This window comes from Cervus canadensis, chromosome 2 (assembly GCF_019320065.1).
Source record: "Cervus canadensis isolate Bull #8, Minnesota chromosome 2, ASM1932006v1, whole genome shotgun sequence".
Lineage (NCBI taxonomy): Eukaryota > Metazoa > Chordata > Mammalia > Artiodactyla > Cervidae > Cervus > Cervus canadensis.
In genome coordinates, this window is record NC_057387.1 from 11,941,418 (window position 1) to 11,963,141 (window position 21,724).

Below are 21,724 nucleotides of genomic sequence, written 5' to 3' on the forward strand. Positions count from 1 at the left end.
TCAAAGGTATACAAATAAAAAATCTATACACCATATGGTTACTTCATAAAAATAAAAATTTTAAGTATAAAATAGAAATGGAGCAATAGAATTCAACATAAGTTTAACGTGGTGGATAGTGTCATCCTGTCAGAACTAAGTTGGTAATTTCTACTTTAATTGGACTAATGTGCATTCACACTTTGAGGGGGGTCTACTGTTTATGGACGTGAGTCTACAAATACAATAAAGTGAAGTCGCTCAGTCGTGTCCGATTCTTTGTGACCCCATGGACTGTAGCCTGCCAGGCTCCTCCGTCCATGGGATTCTCTAGGCAAAAATACTGGAGTGGGTTGTCATTTCCTTCTCCAGGGGATCTTCGCCATCTAGGGATCCAACCCAGGTCTCACGCATTGCAGGCAGACCTTTTACCCTCTAAGCCACCAGGGAAATGAACACTTTAGAGAACAAACACGACGGATCATCATTAAAATCACTTTCAAAATTCTTATATAAAAGTGTACTCATTTTAAACTATCAGCCCATTCTTTTTTTATTTTTATTTTATTTTTCTTTATATTGTAGTGGTTTTTGTCATACATTGACTTGAGTTAGCCATGGATTTACATGTATTCCCCATCCCGATCCCCCCTCCCACCTCCCTCTCTACCCGCTCCCTCTGGGTCTTCCCAGTGCACCAGGCCCGAGCACTTGTCTCATGCATCCAACCTGGGCTGGTGATCTGTTTCACCCTAGATAATGTACATGTTTCGATGCTGTTCTCTTGAAATATCCCACCCTTGCCTTCTCCCACAGAGTCCAAAAGTCTGTTCTGACATCTGTGTCTCTTTCTGTTTTGTGTATAGGGTTATTGTTACCATCTTTCTAAATTCCGTATATATGTGTTAGTATACTGTAATGGTCTTTATCTTTCTGGCTTACCTCACTCTGTATAATGGGCTCCAGTTTCATCCATCCATTAGAACTGATTCAAATGAATTCTTTTTAATGCCTGAGTAATATTCCATGGTGTATATGTACCACAGCTTCCTTATCCATTCCTCTGCTGATGGGCATCTAGGTTGCTTCCATGTCCTGGCTATTATAAACAGTGCTGTGATGAACACTGGGGTGCACGTGTCTCTTTCAGATCTGTCAACCCATTCTTTGATGAGCCAATAATTTGAAGAATGCAATCTCATTAATTGAATGTACTCATATCCCATTCTACACAATCTTTTGCAGTTTTAATTCATTATAATGCTAATTATCTTTGAAATATCCTCCTAAAAGAGTTATATATAAATATAAACTGTTACAATTACTATTAACATTTTCCTTGTGCTTCTCAGCCAATGAGAGCTGGTCAGACCCTGGGCAGCAAAAACTACCAGATCCCCTCCATCCTTCCTGATAGCCCCATGATGTGCAGATGCATAGCTGCTTCACCCCTGCTCTGGAGGTCCTTCTAGCTCCAAGGCCCCACCATAGCTGCCTCCACCAACTTTTGTTTCAAACACCACTGACCCCAGAGCTACGAGCCTCTGCAGCTGGTCTCATCTGTGAGGCCAAGTATCTGGGTTCCTCTCCTACCTTGACTCAGCTTGGCTCAACAGCCTTAGTTCTGGGCCTTCAGAAGCAGGGTCTGAAAGGGGACTGGGCAGAACTGCATCAAATGCTGGGAAATCAACTGAAAAGTTAGGAATCCACGAGAGGGGTCCACTCACTCCCAGTCTCTGAAAATTAAAGGATAAGGAGAGTAGTCCCATCAGCTCACCTGAGCTATTAGTTCTTTCCCATGGTGCTACTGTACATGTGAGGATGTGTCCAAGCGTCTGTTGAAAAAAGTTTCCCAACTTCCCATTGTAGTTTCAACATTCTTGCTGAACTTTTGCATTGGGAATTCATCTGCACTAACACAGATTAACTTTTCAAGTGTGAGAAACTGCTTAATTCCAAGTGAACCGAAATATCAGCCCTGAAACAGACAAAATAGCCTGCTGTATCCCGTACAGAAAAAAACAAAAACAAAAAACTTTGTAACTTCTGCAAAGCTCTTCATTCTCACCCAAGAATTTCTCCCAAAGGGGGTTTTCAATGAGCAATGTTTGCCAGCCTACTGTTTTCCCCAAGCTTGGCTCCTAGAGATAATGGTATTAGTAATGATGGCTACCAGAGTGGTTGGGTCGTGTGGAAATGGAAAGACACACACACACACACAAACTCAAAGGGTCACTCTTCTCATCAGGAAATAGAACCAGCTTAAAAACCCAGGTGGCGCTGGTGGTAAAGAACCTGCCTGCCAATACAGGAGACAGAAGAGACATGTTCGACCCCATGCGTTCGACCCCTGGGTCAGGAAGATCCCCTGGAGGAGGGCATGGCAACCCACTCCAGTATTCTTGCCTGGAGAATCCCATGGACAGAGGAGCCTGGAGGGCTACAGTCCACAGGGTAACAAACAGTCAGACACGGCTGAAGTGACTTAGCACATAGAAGCCCAGGGTACTGGCCTGAAATGCAAGTGTTTCTAGCAAATTCAGAGAAAAACCACAGAGACTAAGCTCTCAGAATGGTTCCCATGTATAACCCCACCTGTTTCAGCAACTGAGTAGCTATGCAAACAACACCACCTGGCCCTAACATTTAGGTTCTAAGGGGAAGATCCAAACAGAAAGGGGGCACGGCCGTACTCATAATATATGGAGGCAAACACCAGACCCAAATGTCCCCACTCCAACCCAAGAGGTAAAAACCTGAGTGAATCTAACACACAGTTGCAGAAAAGTTAATACTTTTCTCTACCAAACACAAGAAAATCTTGTATGTTTAAAATCAGTGACTTTTACTCTATGTAAATTACATCTCAATAAAGACTGGGTCAGCCCTGAAAAGTGAACCTTACTCCCTCTTACCCCTAAGCCTCCTGTTTCTTCCAAATCCCAGCTTCATCCTACTAGATCTGGTCACTGGCATCCTTTACTTCGCCTTTGAAGCATGTATTATTTTTAATTAAGGACAGGTGTATGTCTTTACCACGAGGTTCTCCTTCAGCTGTATGCTCCATGGATGATGCTTGTTCATCACCGATGAGCCCAGGACGCTACCTCTCTGTCCTTAGAAGGTGAAAAGAAGAGGACTCTGAATAAATACTGGTCTGGCATTTGGGTCAGTTTCCAGTGCAGTCTGTATTTGTTCTTGAGACTCAGGGCTTCTAAGCATGCTTTTGGAATTCAATAAAGTCTGTTTGCCTTCAAAGGATGTATTCATTCACACATTTACTCAAATGTATACAATGAGGTCCACAATCAATAAAGCTGTTTCAACCACTTCAAAACTTCCTGTATCCCTTTGCGATCAATCCCCTTCCTCTGGATTCCGTTTGATCCAGGCCACGCTGATCTACTTTCCGACACTCTAATTTTGTCCTTTCTTAGAGTTTATGTAAATGGAATCTTACAGTATGTAGTCTTTTGTGTCTGACTTCTTTCATTTAGCATTAAGCATTGAGGAGTCCACCATGTTTTTGCATGTATTGGTTGTTCATTTCTTTTTGTTGCTGTGTAGTATTCCATTGTATGAATGTACCACAATGTGATTATCAAGTTACCAACTGATAGACACGTGGGTTGCTTCCAGATTTTGACTGTTATCAATAAAGACACTATGGCTTCCCTGGTGGCTCAGAGGGCAAAGCGCCTGCCTGCAATGGAGAAGACCCAGATTCAATCCTTAGGTCAGGAAGATTCCCTGGAGGAGGAAATGGCAACCCACTCCAGTATTCCTGATTGGGAAATTCCATGGGCAGAGGAGCCTAGCAGGCTGCAGTTCATGGGGTCAAAAAGAGTCAGATGTGACTGAGCAGCTAAGGAAACTAACACAACAAAGACAGTAAGAAGATGCCTGTCTTGGTGTAGACGTGTTTTCTCAAAACTAGAACTAGGGTGAGGCAAGGAAGACTCCTAAGGTACAAAATTTAAGGAGATACCAACTTTCAGGTCCTCCAAGTCAACCCTGGGAATTAAATTTTGCTTTCTGGGTACCTATATCGTGTTACCTAATCTCATCCTTGCTTTTCATTTTTTTAGCACTGTTGAGTCAATATTTGAGTAGAACAGTGAGTTATATGATAAGTGTACATTTAAAATGATAAGAAATTGCCAAATTCCCAGAGTGGATGTGCCATCTTCAGTACCTCCAGCAATGTGTAAAAATTCTGGTTGCTCCAAATCCTTCCCAACAATTGGCATTTTTGGTCTTCTTGTGTTAGCCGTGGTAGGGTTGTGTAATGTGTGATTTTAGTTTGCATTTCTCTAATAATTAATGATGTAAGCACTTTTTCCACCTTTCATGTGCTTCTTTGCAATTTTTCCTTCAGTGAAGTGTCTTTCAAATTATTCATTCATTTTCAGAAGTTGTTAACCAATGGCTTCCTTGCTTGTCATTAATCTTTCATTTTTGTCAGTTGTTCTGCCAGATCTGGACTCTGTTCTTTAAGCCTATCTGGCTTCAGCTTTTTACCAACAAGCTGTACAAAATTGGGGTATGAATTCAGTTTTTTTAAAAAAGATTCACAGGTCTGATTTTTTTGTATCTTTATCTGTCAGAAACAGATTTTTCTCTGCTATATACCTACTTTTCTATGGTCTCCCTCTTATATGCCTAGCTGCCACCCAGGGATTTAGATGATTTATTTTGTAACTTGGGTCTCATGCCTTTTAGATTGTCATGCTTCCAGATTCTTTCCCCTTTAAACTTCCAGGTGCTGACAGCCCTGAACTCTGATCTCCGGTACCTTTAGCTGGAAGGACTGTGGTTTCCCAATGTTGTGATCCATAACCATAACTGGGGCTTGGGGCTGCGGGGTCATGAGGCAGTGCCCTTGGGGGTGAAGAAGGAATTCATAGGGCCTGGACTCCATCTGAGGCCTGTCCGTGCTCGGCCGCCTCTCCAGTGGACTCTGAACTCTCTGCTTAGTGCCTATGGGAATGACAATGGAAGGATAAGACCCCCTCCGGGCAGGGGAACCTTGAAGATCGTATCCAGGTTACTCATTGCCTAAGAGAAAACAGACACTAATCACCCCTGCCTCGCTCGGACAGTATCTATCGGAATGTAACCACAGGTTTATTGGTTATTAACTGGTTGGAATGTAACCACGGGCTTATTGATTATTAACTGTTTGAACACATAACACGTGAATGATGGGGTTATTGTGATTGTATTTACCCTTCCTTTGTAAGTCTCAAGGAATTTGGGGTGGTGGGTTCAAATACGTATACATGGGGTATAAAAGCTTTTCACAAATGCTGGTTGGGGTCCTTGGCTAAGAGGACACTCTGCCTTGGGCCCGCCAGTGTAATAAACTGCACTCCACTATCTGCATTGTCTTCTGAGTGAGTTTGTTTCCCGGAAAGTGTGGCTATAACAGGGGCACTTCTCCCGACTCTGATGACAAGCTTAAATTACAATGAAGTAATCATAATTCACACAAAAATGGAGTTAGGTTTGAGGATCTGGTGTCAAACATGTTTCTGCACTACTAAAAACCTGAACTTTCTTCAAACTGTACCAGACCCAAGGACACCACCAGGAAATTCAGAATATCTGCCAGATGCAACCTTATGGTCTTAAGATCTCTCCTAGTAACCACGCAAACTTTTCATACCTCAACCAGTCCTTACTTAACCAGCACCCTTACTTCTTGCCAACTTTGATTATAATTCTTGAGAACTCTTGTAACTAACTATAACCTTGAAGGTTTTGACTTCATAAACCTCCCCCATTAGTTGTTCCATGGAACATAAATTCAAGTACTTCTTTTTTGTGTGTATATTTCTTTAAATAACTTTTTTCTTTTGCATTACGGTTTATTACAAGATATTGAATATAGTTCCCTGTGATAGGATCTTGGTGTTTATCCATTCTCTATATAATAGTTTGCTTCTGCTGGTCCCAAACTCCCAATCCATCCCTCCCCTCAGCCCCTCCCCTTTGGCAACTGCAAATTTGTTCTCTAAGTTTGTTTGTTTCTGTTTTGTAGATAAGTTTATTTGTGTCATATTTTAGATTCCATATGTAAGGGATATCATATACTATTTATCTTTATCTTTCTGACTTACCTCATTTAGAATGATAATCTCTAGGTCCATCCATGTTGCTGTAAGTAGCATTATTTCATCCTTTATTATGCTAAGTAGTATATATATACCAGATCTCTTTATCCACTCATCTGTTGACAGACATTTAGGTTGTTTCCGTGTTTTGGCTTTTGTGGACAGTGCTGCTGTGAGCATAAGGGTGTGTGCAGGTATGTAGCTATAATACCCATTTTCTTTTTCTGCTTCACTTGCTACTTCCTCTTCTTATGTTCCCTATCTTTCCACCTCTTTCTCTCCCTCATCCATTCCTGGCCCTTTACTCCTCCAAGTCCTCCTTTCTGGGCTAGAGGTTAAAGGCACAACAGTTTCAAGCACTTCTTGAATCTGTGTTTCCTAGGCTGCAGTCCTAACAAGTCCCCAATAAATACCTTTTTATGTCAATCAGATCTCCATTTCTAAAGTTTTGGTTAACAACTCTTTCACAGTTTCTCTATCAGCCCAGCCCCAGAGTCTTGGTCTGAGGCTCTGAAGAGTTCGAAGCATTCAGACCCCAGGTTAGGCAGCTGCCAACACAGAAGGGAAAAGTCCCTATAGAACTCTTAGGAGAGGGCTTGGTACCTAATAAGGGTTAGTAAATGTTAGCTGTCATTACAGCTAATCCTCCCAAATCCTGCAAGAGTTTATCATCCCCATACTGTTGTTGTGGAAACAAAGGCTCAGAGGTGAAGTAACTTGTCCAAGTCCCCCAGCCAGTCACTGGTGAGCAGAACTTCGTCCTTTCCATGAAGGAGGCACAGAAACATTCCAGGCTGCCTTCCTCATGTCCCCAGTGGAAATGCAGCTCTCCGACTCCAAAGCTCTCAGGGCTTCCAGTATAGAACTTACTACAGTGCGACTAACACCGCGGTGACGCCCTTGAGGGCAAGGCTGCTGCCTTACTCATCTTTTGTGACCTGGGTTGGAGCCCTGAAAAAGGCAGGGCTGGATGTGAGCCTGCATCTGGGCTGTTAGAGGAAGGAATGAAGATGACTCCAGATTTCCAGCCTCAGTGAGTGGGAGAAGGGTGGACCAGTTGGCCAAGACCCGAAGTTGGGAGAGGCTGATGGCTTGGATTTGAGAAGAAAGTGGGGAAAGGAGAAATATAAGGTTAGGTTTGGGCAAGTAGTGATGGAGAGACAGGGACCCTTTAATTAGGATTTGGAGCTGTAAAAATCCACACGTGGCTTCCCACCCGCTCTCCACATGGATTGGCTTGTGACCTGATGTCAAGGTCCTTGCCCTGGACTCGTTGCTAATGGGCGACACGAGGCACACCCAGGAAACCAGTGTTATGCAGCCACCTTTCAGAGCCCAGAAAAGGGTTTCTGGCCATTGTGGTGGGGATGAGGAGTCCTGGAACGCAGGGATGAGCTGGAGGAGGAACCCACCACAGCTGTGGTGAGGGGGCACGATCTCTGGGGAAACAGGACGAGAATAACCGCTGAAATGCCCAGCACCAGCCCCTGTGTGCTGCCTTCTCTCCTGTGTGTGTGCGAAGGTGAGGGTGGGGGCGGGGCGGGGGGGGGGACGCGGACGGGAGGGCTGGGGGGCGGGGGTGGGGGTGCCTAGGTGGGGGATGGGAGGTTGGGGTGGGACTTCGCCTCCTGCCACGTGGACACCCTCACGCTCACACTGTCCTTCCTCCCTCTCCTGTTCTCCTCACCCCAGCAGACCCTGTGTGGTGGGGGTAGGGGTGGGGGCCGGCGGACCACCACTTTCCAGCCCATGGGGGACAGTGGCTGGGTCTTGCCAGCTCTTTCCCAGCCCTCAGACAACACGATCAGATCCCCTCCTCCTAGGCCTGACAGGCAAACCAGGCACCCACCTCTCCGTGTCTCCTGGCCACCCCCCTCCACTGTGCCCCCAGCCCTCACCCTCTCTCCTGAGCAGGATGACAGTGATACAGCCAGATACCCAGAAGTGAAGGGTGTCCCCTCTCCCTCCTTCCGGGGCTTCTGGCCCTGCTCCCCGGTCTCCCCAGCTCCTCTCTCCTCTCTCCCCCAGCCCTGCCCCCCGGAGTGCCCTCAGCTCTCCGCCTGCCTGGCACTCCCTCTGCTGTGGGAGGGCCCAGCAGCTCCCTGCCGTGGCCTGGCCGCTGGGAGCCCCTGTGGGGCAAGGGAAGCTCGGCTCCCGGGATTTCCCCGGCCCCTGGCCAGCAGGAAGTCTGCCCTTGGAGAGGGAACTTTGCTCTTGGCCTCTGGCCAGCTACTCAGCCAGACCAAAGTTCAGGGGAGGTGCCTGGGGACTCCCGCTGATCTCTCCTCTTCAGGTTCGGGGTTCAGGCCTCAGAGGCCCAGAGAGCAGCCCCAGGTCAGGGTGGGGACCGGACGGAGGCACTGGAGGGCGGTGGGGGGAGCCCCGCATCAGCCCACGCTGGCTTCGGTCCCCCAGGCTGCGGAGCAGTGGGGAGGGGGCTCCCTGGACGTCTCTCCTCTCCGGGCTGGCTGTGTGTGCCAGGCGGGTGCGGCCTGGGCACAGAGCCCTGATAAGGGGCCGCAGCCCCGCCGCCCCAGCCCCGTGGGCTCCTGGTGGCCCGGAGCAGAGCGGCGCGCGCGCAGAGTCCGCCCCCCGCTTGTCCTGGTCCTGACACTTCCAGGAACCAGAGGCAGGAAAGGAGGTGCCTGGAAGCCTTTCTCTGGTGCCTCAGTCTCCCTCCCGGGGCTGTGGCTGATGGAAGGGGATAAACCCTGCGAGTGAGGTTAGGGGGAGAGCGGCCTCCTTTCCCAGGGGCTCTGGCGGGCAGAGGCCCCCTCTCCTCTGGGAATCTCTCTTCAGCTCTTGCTCCCGGGTTGCCCTGTTCCCTGGCTCCAAACGAGCCCCCGGGGACCCCTCAGCAGCAAACACAACAGGGAAAGAGCAAGAGCCAGCCCCGGGGGAGCAGGGTGGACGACACGGCGACTGTGCACACTCCCCCCGCCCGCCCCTCCGCGTCCCCAGCTCCTCCGCCCCTCAGACCCGGGCGGCGGGGGCGGCGTGCCCTTTCCAGAGCTCTTCCTCAGGCCGGGCGGGCTCAGCCCGCAGCTCGGGCAGAGGTAGGAGCGGGAGGGGAAGGCGGAGAGAGGGAAGGAGGAGACCAAGCGGGCAAGCCTGGGGGGAAGGAACCACCGCGGGGCGGGCGCTGGGGTTGGAGTCAGGGGGGGCAGTCCTGAGGGCCGAGACCGGGGAGTTTCCAGGGATGAGGGGAGAAGCGACGCGCTGGACCAGCGCCCAGCACACAGGGGCTCATTAATATAAGTAGAAGGAACCAGTGTACCATGGAAGGGGGTCTTTGGTAGGGGCAGACAGATCTACCTCAAACAGCTCACGTTTCATGCAGAGATGTGGTTGTGCTACTGACAATAAAATGGGGTTTCATTGAAAGGATCACATTTCTGATGAGCTACCGTAGGTGGGAAGTGGAGAGGAAGGTGAGGGCTCATGGGAAGAACAGAAAATAGCTTGTTCTCCTGCACACACTGTACCACAAGCTGGCGTTCAGTTTACCTACATCAGCAATTCCCAGTGTGCTTCATCAGTGTGCTCCAGACCATCCGTTCTGAGAAATACTTCCCAAGAAAAGAGATGGGACACAAATTCACAAAAAAATTGGGAAATGTACAGACTGGTCCCTTCTGAGATATTCACAATCCCTGTGGTAATAATCCTTGTGGGAACAATCCCTGTGGGAACATCAGTTTAAATTCTTTAATCTGTTATGTCACAAGGTACATAACCATGGGTTTCCATGTTCCTTCTTCTTTTTTCAAGCAAAAGCCTTCCTGAGCTTTACTAAATTATTGTCTGAGTCAAGTTATAACATGCTTTGGAAAATGCCAACTTACAAGGTAAAGTTTAACTCTGAGCATGACATCCAAGTCTAATCTCAAACATGCCCGACATTTCACCCATTCCATGCAGTTCCCTATTTGCTCACAGCTCTTTAAGCTTCTCCTCCCGCGCAGCTCCCCATGTCTGAACTTCTTGTTGCTGCGGTGGATCAGTCACTCAGTCGTGGCCAACTCTTTGCGACCCCACGGACTGTAACACACCAGGCTTACCTGTCCTTCACTATCTTCCAGAGTTTACTCAAACTCATGTCTGCTGAATCAGTGATGCCATCAAACCATCTCATCCTCTGTTGCACCCTTTTCCTCCTGCCCTCCATCTTTCCCAGCATAAAGGTCTTTTCTAGTGAGTCGGCTCTTCTCATCAGGTGGCCAAAGTATTGGAGCTTCAGCTTCAGCATCAGTCCTTCCAACCATTATTCAGAGTTGATTTCCTTAGGATTGACTAGTTTGATTTCTTTGCTGTCCAAGGAACTCTCAAGAATCTTCTTCACCACCACAGTTCCTCAGCAATCAGCCTCCTTAATGATCCAACTCTCACATCCATACATGACTACTGGAAAAACCATAGCTTCCTCTATACAGACCTTTGTTTGCAAAGTGATGTCTCTGCTTTTTAATACACAGTCTAGGTTTGTCATATCTTTTCTTCCAAGGAGCCAGTATCTCTCAATTCAGTTCAGTTCAGTCTCTCAGTCGTGTCCTACTCTTTGTGAACCCATGGACTGCAACACACCAGGCCTTCCTGTCCATCAAACTCATGTCCATTGAGTCGGTAATGCCATCCAACCATCTCATCCTCTGTCATCCCCTTCTCCTCCTGCCTTCAACCTTTTCCAGCATCAGGGTCTTTTCAAATGAATCAGCTCTTCACATCAGGTGGCCAAAGTATTGGAATTTCAGCTTCAACATCAGTCCTTCCAATGAACATTCAGGACTGATTTCCTTTAGGATGGACTGGCTGGATCTCCTTGCAGTCCAAGGGACTCTCAAGAGTCTTCTCCAATACCACAGTTCAAAAGCATCAATTCTTCAGCCCTCAGCTTTCTTTATAGTCCAACTCTCATATCCATACATGACTACTGGAAAAACCATAGCCTTGACTAGATGGATCTTTGTTGGCAAAGTAATGTCTCTGGTTTTTAATATGCTATCTAGGTTGGTCATAACTTTTCTTCCTAGGAGTAAGCATCTTTTAATTTCATGGCTGCAATCACCATCTGCAGTGATTTTGGAGACCAAAAAAATAAATAAATAAATAAAATTTCTCACTGTTTCTACTGTTTCTCCATCTATTTGGCATGAAGTGATGGGACTGGATGTCATGATCTTTGTTTTCTGAATGTTGAGCTTTAAGGCAATTTTTTCAATCTCCTCTTTCACTTTCATCAAGAAGCTCTTTAGTTCTTCTTCACTTTCTGCCATAAGGGTGGTGTCATCTGCATTTCTGAGGTTATTGATGTTTCTCCTAGCAGTCTTGATTCCAGCTTGTGCTTCATCCAGCCTGGCATTTCTCATGATGTACTCTGCATACAAGTTAAATAAGCACGGTGACAATATGCAGCCTTGACGTACTCCTTTTCCTATTTGGAACCAGTCTGTTGGTCCATGTCCAGTTATAACTGTTGCTTCCTGACCTGCATACAGATATCTCAAGAGGCAGGTCAGGTGGTCTGGTATTCCCATCTCTTTCAGAATTTTCCACAGTTTATTGTGATCCACACAGTCAAAGGCTTTGGCATAGTCAATAAAGCAGAAATAGATGTTTTTCTGGATCTCTCATGCTTTTTTGATGATCCAGCGGATGTTGGCAATTTGATCTCTGGTTCCTCTGCCTTTTCTAAATCCAGCTTAAACATTTGGAAGTTCATGGTTCACGTATTGCTGAAGCCTGGCTTGGAGAATTTTGAGCATTACTTTACTAGCATGTGAGATGAGTGCAATTGTGCGGTAGTTCGAGCATTCTTTGGGATTGCCTTTCTTAGGGATTGGAATGAAAACTGACCTTTTCCAGTCCTGTGGCCACTGCTGAGTTTTCCAAATTTTCTGGCATATTGAGTGCAGCACTTTCATAGCATCATCTTTCAGGATTTGAAATAGCTCAACTGGAGTTCCATCACATCCACTAGCTTTTGTTCATAGTGATGCTTCCTAAGGCCCACTTGACTTCACATTCCAGGATTTCTGGCTCTAAATGAGTGATCACACCATCATTATTATCTGGGTCATGAAGATCTTTTTTGTATAGTTCTTCTGTGTATTCTTGCTACCTCTTCTTAATATCTTCTGCTTCTGTTAGGTCCATACCATTTCTGCCCTTTATTGAGCCTATCTTTGCATGAAATGTTCCCTTGGTATCTCTAATTTTCTTGAAGAGATCTCTAGTCTTTCCCATTCTATTGTTTTCCTCTATTTCTTTGCACTGATCACTGAGGAAGGCTTTCTTATCTCTCCTTGCTCTTCTTTGGAACTCTGCATTTAGATGGGTATATCTTTCCTTTTCTCCTTTGCTTTTGGATTCTCTTCTTTTCACAACTATTTGTAAGGCCTCCTCAGACAGCCATTTTGCTTTTTGCATTTCTTTTTCTTGGGGATGGTCTTGCTCCCTGTCTCCTATACAATGTCAGGAACCTCTGTCCATAGTTCATCAGGTACTCTGTCTATCAGATCTAGTCCCTTAAATCTATTTCTCACTTCTGCTGTATAATCATTAGGGATTTGATTTAGGCCATACCTGAATGGTCTGGTGGTTTTCCTTACTTTCTTCAATTTAAGTCTGAATTTGACAATACAAAGTATCTTTGGCCCAGCTCAAGTGCTCCTCTCCACATTCTGCCTGTGTGTGTTGTCCACCCTACACCACTGTGTGTGTTCCATCCAGCCCTGTGTCTCAGCTGCCTTGTTTTGTTTTGTCTGGGCCCCTCTGGACCTGCTCCTCTCAGGCAGATAGGAAGTATGCTCACTCTGCATCCCAAGTCTTGTCCCATGCTGCTTCACTGGTGCTTTACCAAAAGTTTTACTTTTGTTTTAGGTTTGAAGTATTCATTAACAAAACAAACTGCTTGTCACACACAATAAACAATTTCAATATATAATAGAGGATTAATGGACTTAATTTCAATATACAGTCAATGAAAGAAGAGAAATAGAAACAATAGAAAAAAGTAACAGCACATGCATCACAAAATTGGGCCAACCAACATGCAGACTTAGCTCTGGGAAGTCCCTTGTTAACCACAGTCTGGAGTCCCAGTTGGGAAAAGGTCCCAGGTGATGCATCCATCCAATGGACAACACTACAAATTGCAGTTTATGAGTTTGCTCAGCTTATAGTCCCAGGCTGCAAACTGATACCATTATCAGTTTGAGAGCAAAAAATATAGCTCTGGTTTTACCTTAATCTTTTTACAATGCTGTTTGCTTCACATTGTGAACCATAGGATTTTGTTAGACTCCGGCAGGGTTGTTCAGACCTCCAGGGTCTAAAGAAGTCCAAGACCACTCCCTTTCTTATCTAAAGTGCCTCCTGACTTGCTGTGCTTGCAGGCAGGCACAGAATCCAGGCAGTGTCCAGGCAGGTCAGGAACAAGTTAGAGGCCTGGTCTCCTGCTTCTGAAGCATGAACAAGATTCCTCCCACAGGTGGAGCCAAACAGAAAGGATTCTGACAGCTCTGCATCTGCAGCCTGGGGACAGGACACCAGCTGCTCCCTCCAGTTACACCCTCCCCACTTGGTATCTTTAGTAGCTTCATCTCCATGGACACCTCTCTGCCTTCAAACTGCCAGCAGTCAGCATCCTAAACATGAATGGACTTCTCTAGTGAATAATTTTCAAAGATATGTATAAATAGTTCAGAAAGGAAAGATACAAGCACTTAATGGTCATTTGGGCACATGTTTAAACTTACTTGTAGTGGTAGAAATGCAAATGTAATGTGTATCAGGAACTATAAAATGTTCATGCCATCTGCTCTATTGCCTGTATCTGGGAATAAATCCTAAGGGAAAAACCCAAACATTGGAAACATTTTATGCTCCAAAGCTGTTCACAGTATTCTTTGTTAAAGACCTTTTTAGTTGTGAAAAACAATGCTGGAAGAACATAACAATTAATGTATAGCTTAATGAATTATAAAGAAACATCCACATAAGCACCACAGGTCACTAGATAGAACACTCCTGCACCCCAGGAATCCCTGTGTCCCCTACAAATCACAAGGTTCCCATCCCTAGAGATAAGCACTTCCTTGCTTTACTCCAGAGTTTGCCTACTTCAGTAGGCATCTGTGAACATGGTGAATTACTTCCTCTGTTTGGAGGGTTCACAAAAATGAATGCACAGAGTTTGTGTTCTCTCCTCTCTGGCTTTACCCAACATTAAAAGAGCCTTTTTCTCACGTCCCTTGAAGCCAGGTGAATGTATCCGTGCAAACCAGGTAGTTACGAACAGAACCAAACATTACATTACCAAACTATAACATTCTTCCATGTTATAGGATTGCATGGAAGAATGTGTATAAGCTCCTAGCACAATGCCCTGTATGTGGTGTGGACTTAATACAGTTTTATTCTCACCTTCCTGCTATGACTTGGGTCTAACTGCAGATCAAAACAGGATTCTGTCTGCTCCCACCCTCAGTACTGATCTGCTTCCTCTCCTGCTACCGCTAATTCTTTTTTTTTCTCACTAATTCTTACCAGCATCTAGAAACTGAGTTCTGTCGCCCTGGCCACCAGTGACAGAGCAGTCTCAGCGTTTTATCTTCTGCTGTTCACACAGCTCCCATCCTCCGAGAATTCCTTAGGATGTTCTATGAACAGGACAAAGCCAACCCAGGCAGAACTGACCCCTCTGTCTCCTACTCCTCATTCTTCACTATATCCTTCATTTCAGCAATAGTTGTAGTGATTTAATGTAGTAATTAAATTTACATGATCTAATTAAATCATTACATAGTAATGGTTTAATCTGTATTGCAGAGGAAAAAGGAAGAAAATACTCAGTCTTTTTGGAAATCTTTTTTAAAGAAGTGGAGGCAAGAGAAAAAAATCTGGAAAATGGAAACAGATGAATGTTCAGGGTTGAAGCATAGGGATGGTGGGGAAGCAGGGAAGCTGCCTGCTGGAGAGGGGCAGTGGTGGGCAGAGTGGAACCTGAAGAAATAGCCCTGGTGCCTTTGGTTTTCTGTCCTTTAAGAAAATCACTGTTGTGAACCCACTGCTCAGTTTCCAGGGTCTTGTGCCCTTTTGCAAAGTGGTTCTTTTGTGATTGCCACTATTGTATATCAGGTTTCAGGGAGAAAGTCCTTGAAAATTCCTATAGGAAAGGGGGCAGGCTTTATCGTGGAAACTTAGAGAAGTTGGCCAAGAACAAAAGAGGAAGGGACCCTGGCTCTCTAATCATCACTTGGAAAGGAGTGGCCAGACCTCAACAATTTGCTCGACACACAGATGGGAGCTGTGCTCCAGAGGAAGGACTCAGATCTTAGGTCTTTCCCACTTCTTACAAGGCAAGGGGTGAAAGCGGGCTTGACAGTAAGGGGATAGAAAGTAAGAGCCTGCATTAAGTGCCAGAAATTTATAAGCGTTTTCTGGGGTTGCAAGCAGCCTAGCACCAGTGTCTTGGGGGATGTGGGACATTTGTAAGCCCTTTGTAAGCCCTCTGTCCCATGGATAGAGCTCAGGACCTCATGGGACATTGACTGTGGGTGCAGACTCTTCAATTGCAAGTTCAGGTTGTCACCGTGATTCTGACCAACTGGCTTAAATCAAAAGATCCCATGATCCCCTCCTTAGGTTCAATTAATTTGCTAGAGTATCTCACAAAATGCAGAGGAACATTTTACTTAGTAGGTTACCAGTTCACTACAAAAAGCCATAATTCAGGATCAGCCAGATGGAAGAGATGCATAGGACAAAGTACGTGGGAGAGATGCATGGAGTTTCCATGATCTTGCTGGGCATGCCACTTACCCTGATTTCTGTGTTCATCAACCCAGAAACTCTCTGAACACGTTTTATTTCATTTTGTTTTTACTGGAAGCTTCATCACGTAGTCATAATTGGTTAAATAATTGGTAATAGGCAACTGATTCAACCTCCAGCCCCTAATGCTGGGAAGTGTGACTGAAAAAGTCTCAATGCTGTAATCACATAGTTTGTTCCCCTGGAAGCCAGTCCCATACTTAGGTTCTTTCTAAAAGTCATCCCGTCAACATAAGACACCTTCTAAGCTCTCCAAACTTTGGAAATTCCAAGGGTTTTAGGAGCTTTGTGCCTGGAATGGGGATGAAGATTAAATATGTACTTCTTCTTATAAATCATAATACCATAGAACACATGAATACAACAGACTGAAACTAGTATCAGTCTGAAGTACAAAAATCACTGGACTCTAGAGTAGTTATTTCGATAAATTCAGGAAAAGTATTTTACAAAATCCAATAGCTTTTTATAGTAAATACAGCCAAAAAACAAAGAATAGATAGAAATTCCTAGAACTGATGAAGCACATCAATGAAAAATCTACATCTAACATCATACTTAATGATGAAAGACTGGATGATTTCCCCCTAAGGTCAAAAACAAGACAAGGATATCTACTCTCACCACTTCTATTCAACCTTGTCCTAGATGTTCTAGTTAGGGTAATTAAGCAAGAAATGGGAATATAAACCATCATAAATAAAGAAGCAAAACTATTACAGTCTGCTGATAACATGATTTTCTACATAGAAAATCTTAAAGAATTCACTTAAAAGCTATTATAACTAATAAATGAGTTCAGCAAGGTCAGAGCATGCAAGTTTAATACACTTTTCTAAGGAACATAATATAGCCAAAATAATCCTGAAAAATAGGAGTAGGAGAACTCACACTTCCAGATTTCAAAAGTTATTAAAAAACAACAATAACAAAGATAACATGGTACTGGCACAAGGACAGACATAGATCAATGGAATAAATTGAGAGTTCAGGAATAAAACCAATACAATGAACTAATTTTAACAAGGGTGCCACAACTACTCAATGAAAAATGAAAAACCTTTTCAACAAATAGTGCTCAAAAACTTGGATAGTTTTGTGCCAAAGAATGATGTTAGACCCTTACCTCACACCAAGCTGTGCTTAGTTGCTCAGTCTTGTCTGACTCTTTGCAACCCTTTGGGCAATAGCCCATCAGGCTCCTCTGTCTGTGGCATTTTTCAGGCAAGAATACTGGAGTGGGTTGTCATTTTCTAACCCCAGGGGATCTTTTCAAACCAATAATCAAACCCACATCTCCTGTGTCTCCAGCACTGCAGACAGATTCTTTACCTGCTGAGCCATCAGGGAAGCCAAAAATGCAGTCTAGCTGATCCTTAAATGATTTCTATGTTTAAAATAGAATTACCCTATAACACAGCAATTCTTCTTCTGGGTATGTGCCTAAGAGAACTGAAAAGATACATTCTCAGAAACCTGTACACGAATGTTTGTGCTTAGTCACAGTCGTGTCCGATTCTTTGCAACCCCATGGACTGCAGCCCGTCAGACTCCTCTGCCCATGGGGATTCTCCAGGCAAGAATACTGGAGTGGGTTGTCATTCCCTCTTCCAGGGGACCTTCCCAATCCAGGGATCAAACCCAGGTCTCCTGCGTTGCAGGCAGATTCTTTACTGACTGAGCCACCAGGGAAGCCCACACGAATGTTTATAGCAACATTATTCATAATAACTAAAAGGTAGAAACAACTCAAATGTCAAACAGTGGATAAATAGATAAACAAAATGTTATACACACATACACACACACTGTCTCTCACACACACACAGACACATACACACACACCTTGTCACTGCTACCCACCATCTCTAAGTCCTAGAAACTCTGGACTTGTGGGGAAGGCAAGGCAACCTAAACAGTTCAACACAGCGAATATAACCACCCTAAATGAAGAATGGGGCTTCCCAGGTGGCTCGGAAATAAAGAATTTGCCTGCCTAGCAGGAGACATGAGTTCAGTCCTCAGACCAGGAAAAGCACCTGGAGAAGGAAGTGACAACCCCCTCCAATACTCTTGCCTGGGAAATCCCATGAACAGAGGAGCCTGGTGGGCTACAATCCATAGGGTTGCAAAGAGTCAGACATGACTGAGTGACTAAACAACAACAAATGAAGAATGAGGAGGTGGACCCCTCTGTTTGTGACTCTACATATTCTAGGAGGGGAGGTGCATCCTGCTTGGACAAGGACAGGTCTCTCTGGCTGAGTTCTTTACAGACACTTCCGTGATGCCTTTCATAGTCCTTGAGTGATGGCTTCATTTCAGCTGGAACAAAGCAGCTTCTTTATGGAGGAGTTATAGAGGAAATCAATCATTCAAATATATTTTTAAAAGTACATTCGCACTGAATACATTTGCTTAAAGTTACCACATCATCTGAAAAATAAATTTCTTAATCAATTAAGCTTACTACTCTTGAATGTGTAATTCCTGCCACTATACACTTTAAGTAATCTCTTCCAAATAATTTGCATGTAGCTGTTAGTCTTATCTGGAGAAGGAAATGGCAACCCACTCCAGTGTTCTTGCCTGGAGGATCCCAGGGACAGGGGAGCCTGGTGGGCTGCTGTCTATGGGGTCCCACAGTGTCGGACACGACTAAAGCGACTTAGCAGCAGCGGTGTTAGTCTTATCAAAAGACTTCAAAAAATTTATTTCTTGAGGAAGCATATGAACTCCTTTTGCTGATGTCAAACTGACTACAAGAAGACATTTCCAGACATTTCCCAGCAAAAATATTATCTTAATAGTTGCTGGAGGTACAGTGGTAAACAGAAGAGACAGGAACTCACAGTAACATAAACTAAGGAAAGAAAATCTAAACTGAAGAAGAATGCAGTGATATGACAAATTTTAAGATAGGTCTTAAGAGAAAGTAAATTTGACATATCATTCTCCAAGAGAGTTATGATTTATAATGTACATTTTAAATTTGCTTTATAGGTTACAAACATATACAGAAAAATTTCTGCTTCACTTCTACTGAGTATTCAACAAAAACCAGGTTTAAATTCTAGCAGCAAATTCAGTTTCAGAAATTATGGGTTTCAGCATTGGAAGTGAAGGAAATTCAATCCACCTAGTCCATCTTCTATTAAAAGGGGAATTGTTTGCACTTTCTATAGCAGGTAAGAGTCTCCTCCTTTAGGTGCAGAAAGTGGGTTTGACATCACAAGGGGTTTTTGCTATACTTTCCCTTAAATCCTCCTTAGGCTTGTGCTCAGGAAGAAAGGGATTTTCTTGGCCCTCTATCCCCCTTTCCCATGGCCCTAGTATCTGTGTCCCTTACTTCTTGGTGGTGACCAGTTATAGGGTTTCCTATGTGCCTTTGTGAAGACAAGAAACACAGAGAAGGTGCCTTGGAGATTGAGTGCCACAATCTCTGATCCACCTTACCCAACCCTCTGCCAAGGGCCCTGGGGCAGCCTTGTGACTGAACATGGTTCTCAGACCTACAACAATCTTCCTTCACACTGTCTTGTTTAATCTGCTGCTGTCAACCAAGAGAGTTCCATAAAACATCTTCCAATTTTAATTGCCTTGTTGTGTTCTTAGCCATGGTCTCAAATGAAACAGCAGATAGTATGAATGTATTTGTTAAAAATTATTTTGGCTGTGTATAACAGAAATACCTCAATGATTGTGGCTTACAGATAATAAAAGTTTAGCTTTTGCTCAGACAAAATGAAACAAATCCAAAATGTTGTATATCCATACAATGGAATATCAAGTCATAAAAAGAATGAAATACTGACACGTGACATGACATGGATGAGCTTGAAACATTATATTATGTGAAAGAAGCCAGATCACCAAAGACCATATACTGTAGGGTTCCTGTCATATGAAAGTCCAGTGAGGAACTCTACAGAGACAGAAGGTAGATGAGCAGTTTCTTAGGGTCTGGAGAGTGCAGGGAAAAGAAGGGAAAACAAATGATAGCTAAAGTGTATGAAGTTTCTTTTTGAGGTGATGAAAGTATTCTAAAATTGACTCTCAATGGCTGTACTTATCTAAAAATATACTCAAAAGTCATTGAATTGTGCTTTTTAAGTGTAAAATGTACATCTCAGATTTTAAAACGTGATTGTATTTGAAGTGTAGAATAAGAACAAGTGCTTTGGAAAGAGGCTGATCTGATTTGTCATTCTACTCCTCTCAGCCTCACTTTTCATCTGGAAAGTGGATATAATGGTCATACTTTCCTCACAGACTTTGAGAATTAATAAAGTATTGCTTATCAAGAGCTTAGGCTCAGAGCCGGGTACCTAGGAAGGAAAACGCATAGAGCAAATATCTGAGGCATCAAAGCCTTTTTAGACACCTGAAAAGAAGCTTTGTTAGAACAGCAGATTTTAGCCTTTATGTGTGGACAGCAATAGCAAATGAGTCAAAAATATTTCAAGGCCCAAAATGTAGTGACACTTAGGCAGAGAAATTAGTGGTAAATATTTTTCCCCAGGTTGGCAGGAGGTAGCGGCTGTTCTATTGCTGAGATTCTGATAAAGGATCCTCTTAGATCTGCCAGCCCCGTAGAGCAGGAAGGTAAGTGAGCTGCCCCTCTCCCCAACATGTTGCTAAGCAGAAGGCTCATGGGAATGAAAGAGTGGACAGGACAGCGGAATTTTTACATTAATGAAATATGCAGAGGCTAGCTGTCCATCCAGGTCTTGATGAGAATCAGAGGAAGATAAAAGCAGATGGATGGAGTTAGCCCATGGGAGAGTCATCCTGGCAAGAAAGGCTCTTCCTTCATCCATGTGGACAGACTTTGAGGAGTCTGGCAGTATATGTCAACATCATTTGTGGGGTCCCATGCACTCTGAAGGCCAGTGGGGAAGAAAGCATTCACTTTTTAATGGGGTTGGCATCTCAAATAATGGTGGTGGTAAGAACAAGACCTTTCTCTCTAAACAAATCCCTGAGTGGGATGCAGGGTCCTCTGCCTCATTATTAGTCTCTTTTTTCTCTGATTGTTCTTTCAGATGGTGAGGCCAGCAGGAAGTATGCATGCATTTAAAACTCCATACCAGAGACTGCAACACTAGAGGTGATCATTTATTCAGTTACCTCCTTTTTTCTAATGCATGTGTGAAATAATTGCATTTCTTGTTTTGTTACCTGCTTATTCCAGTCTTATGACCACAAATATATAGATGCATCTCCTTTTATTTATTGCATTTCACTTCATTGCATTTTACAAATACTGTGTTTTTTTTACAAATTGAAGATTCATGGCAATCCTGCATTAAGAAAACCTATCAGAGTTGTTTTCCCAATAGCATTAATTTTAAATTAATGTATGTACATGGTCTTTAAAGATACAATGCTATTGAACCTTTAATAGCTATAGTATAGTGTAAGTATAACTTTTATATGCACTGGGAAACAAAAAAATACTGTGTGACTTGCTTTATAGTGATGTTTGCTTTGTTGCAGTGGTCTGGTACCCAGCCCACAATATCTCCAAGGTATGTCTGTATAATTTATTTTGCTTATCCATTTGCTTTGATTTAATGGCTTTTCTTTCTGGTGAATGAAAAATCCAGTGTTTGTGAGAGCAAGTGAGTTACTGATGCATATCTACTGATGCATTTTTATTTCATTGTAAACAAGTTTCTGTGTCCCAAATTTAAAATGTAGAAATGAGCTTGTGAAAAACTTAGTATCTATCCTCAGTTATTTTCTATCCCCAAGAACAGTCTTACTTTTAAAAAAGAAAATTAGGAAAATGT

The 21,724-nt window shown here is 43.9% G+C and overlaps 1 long non-coding RNA gene across 3 annotated transcripts in view; it reads left to right on the plus strand.

The window, feature by feature from the left end:
- Positions 1-7,400: 7,400 nt before the first annotated feature.
- The window catches only part of LOC122431628, a 107,412-nt gene continuing 93,088 nt past the window's right edge, over positions 7,401-21,724 (plus strand). For all 3 annotated transcript variants that reach the window (XR_006266581.1, XR_006266584.1, XR_006266582.1), the window contains exons 1-2: positions 7,401-7,617; positions 20,975-21,039. This is a non-coding gene — a long non-coding RNA (uncharacterized LOC122431628). The remainder of the gene's footprint in view (positions 7,618-20,974; positions 21,040-21,724) is intronic.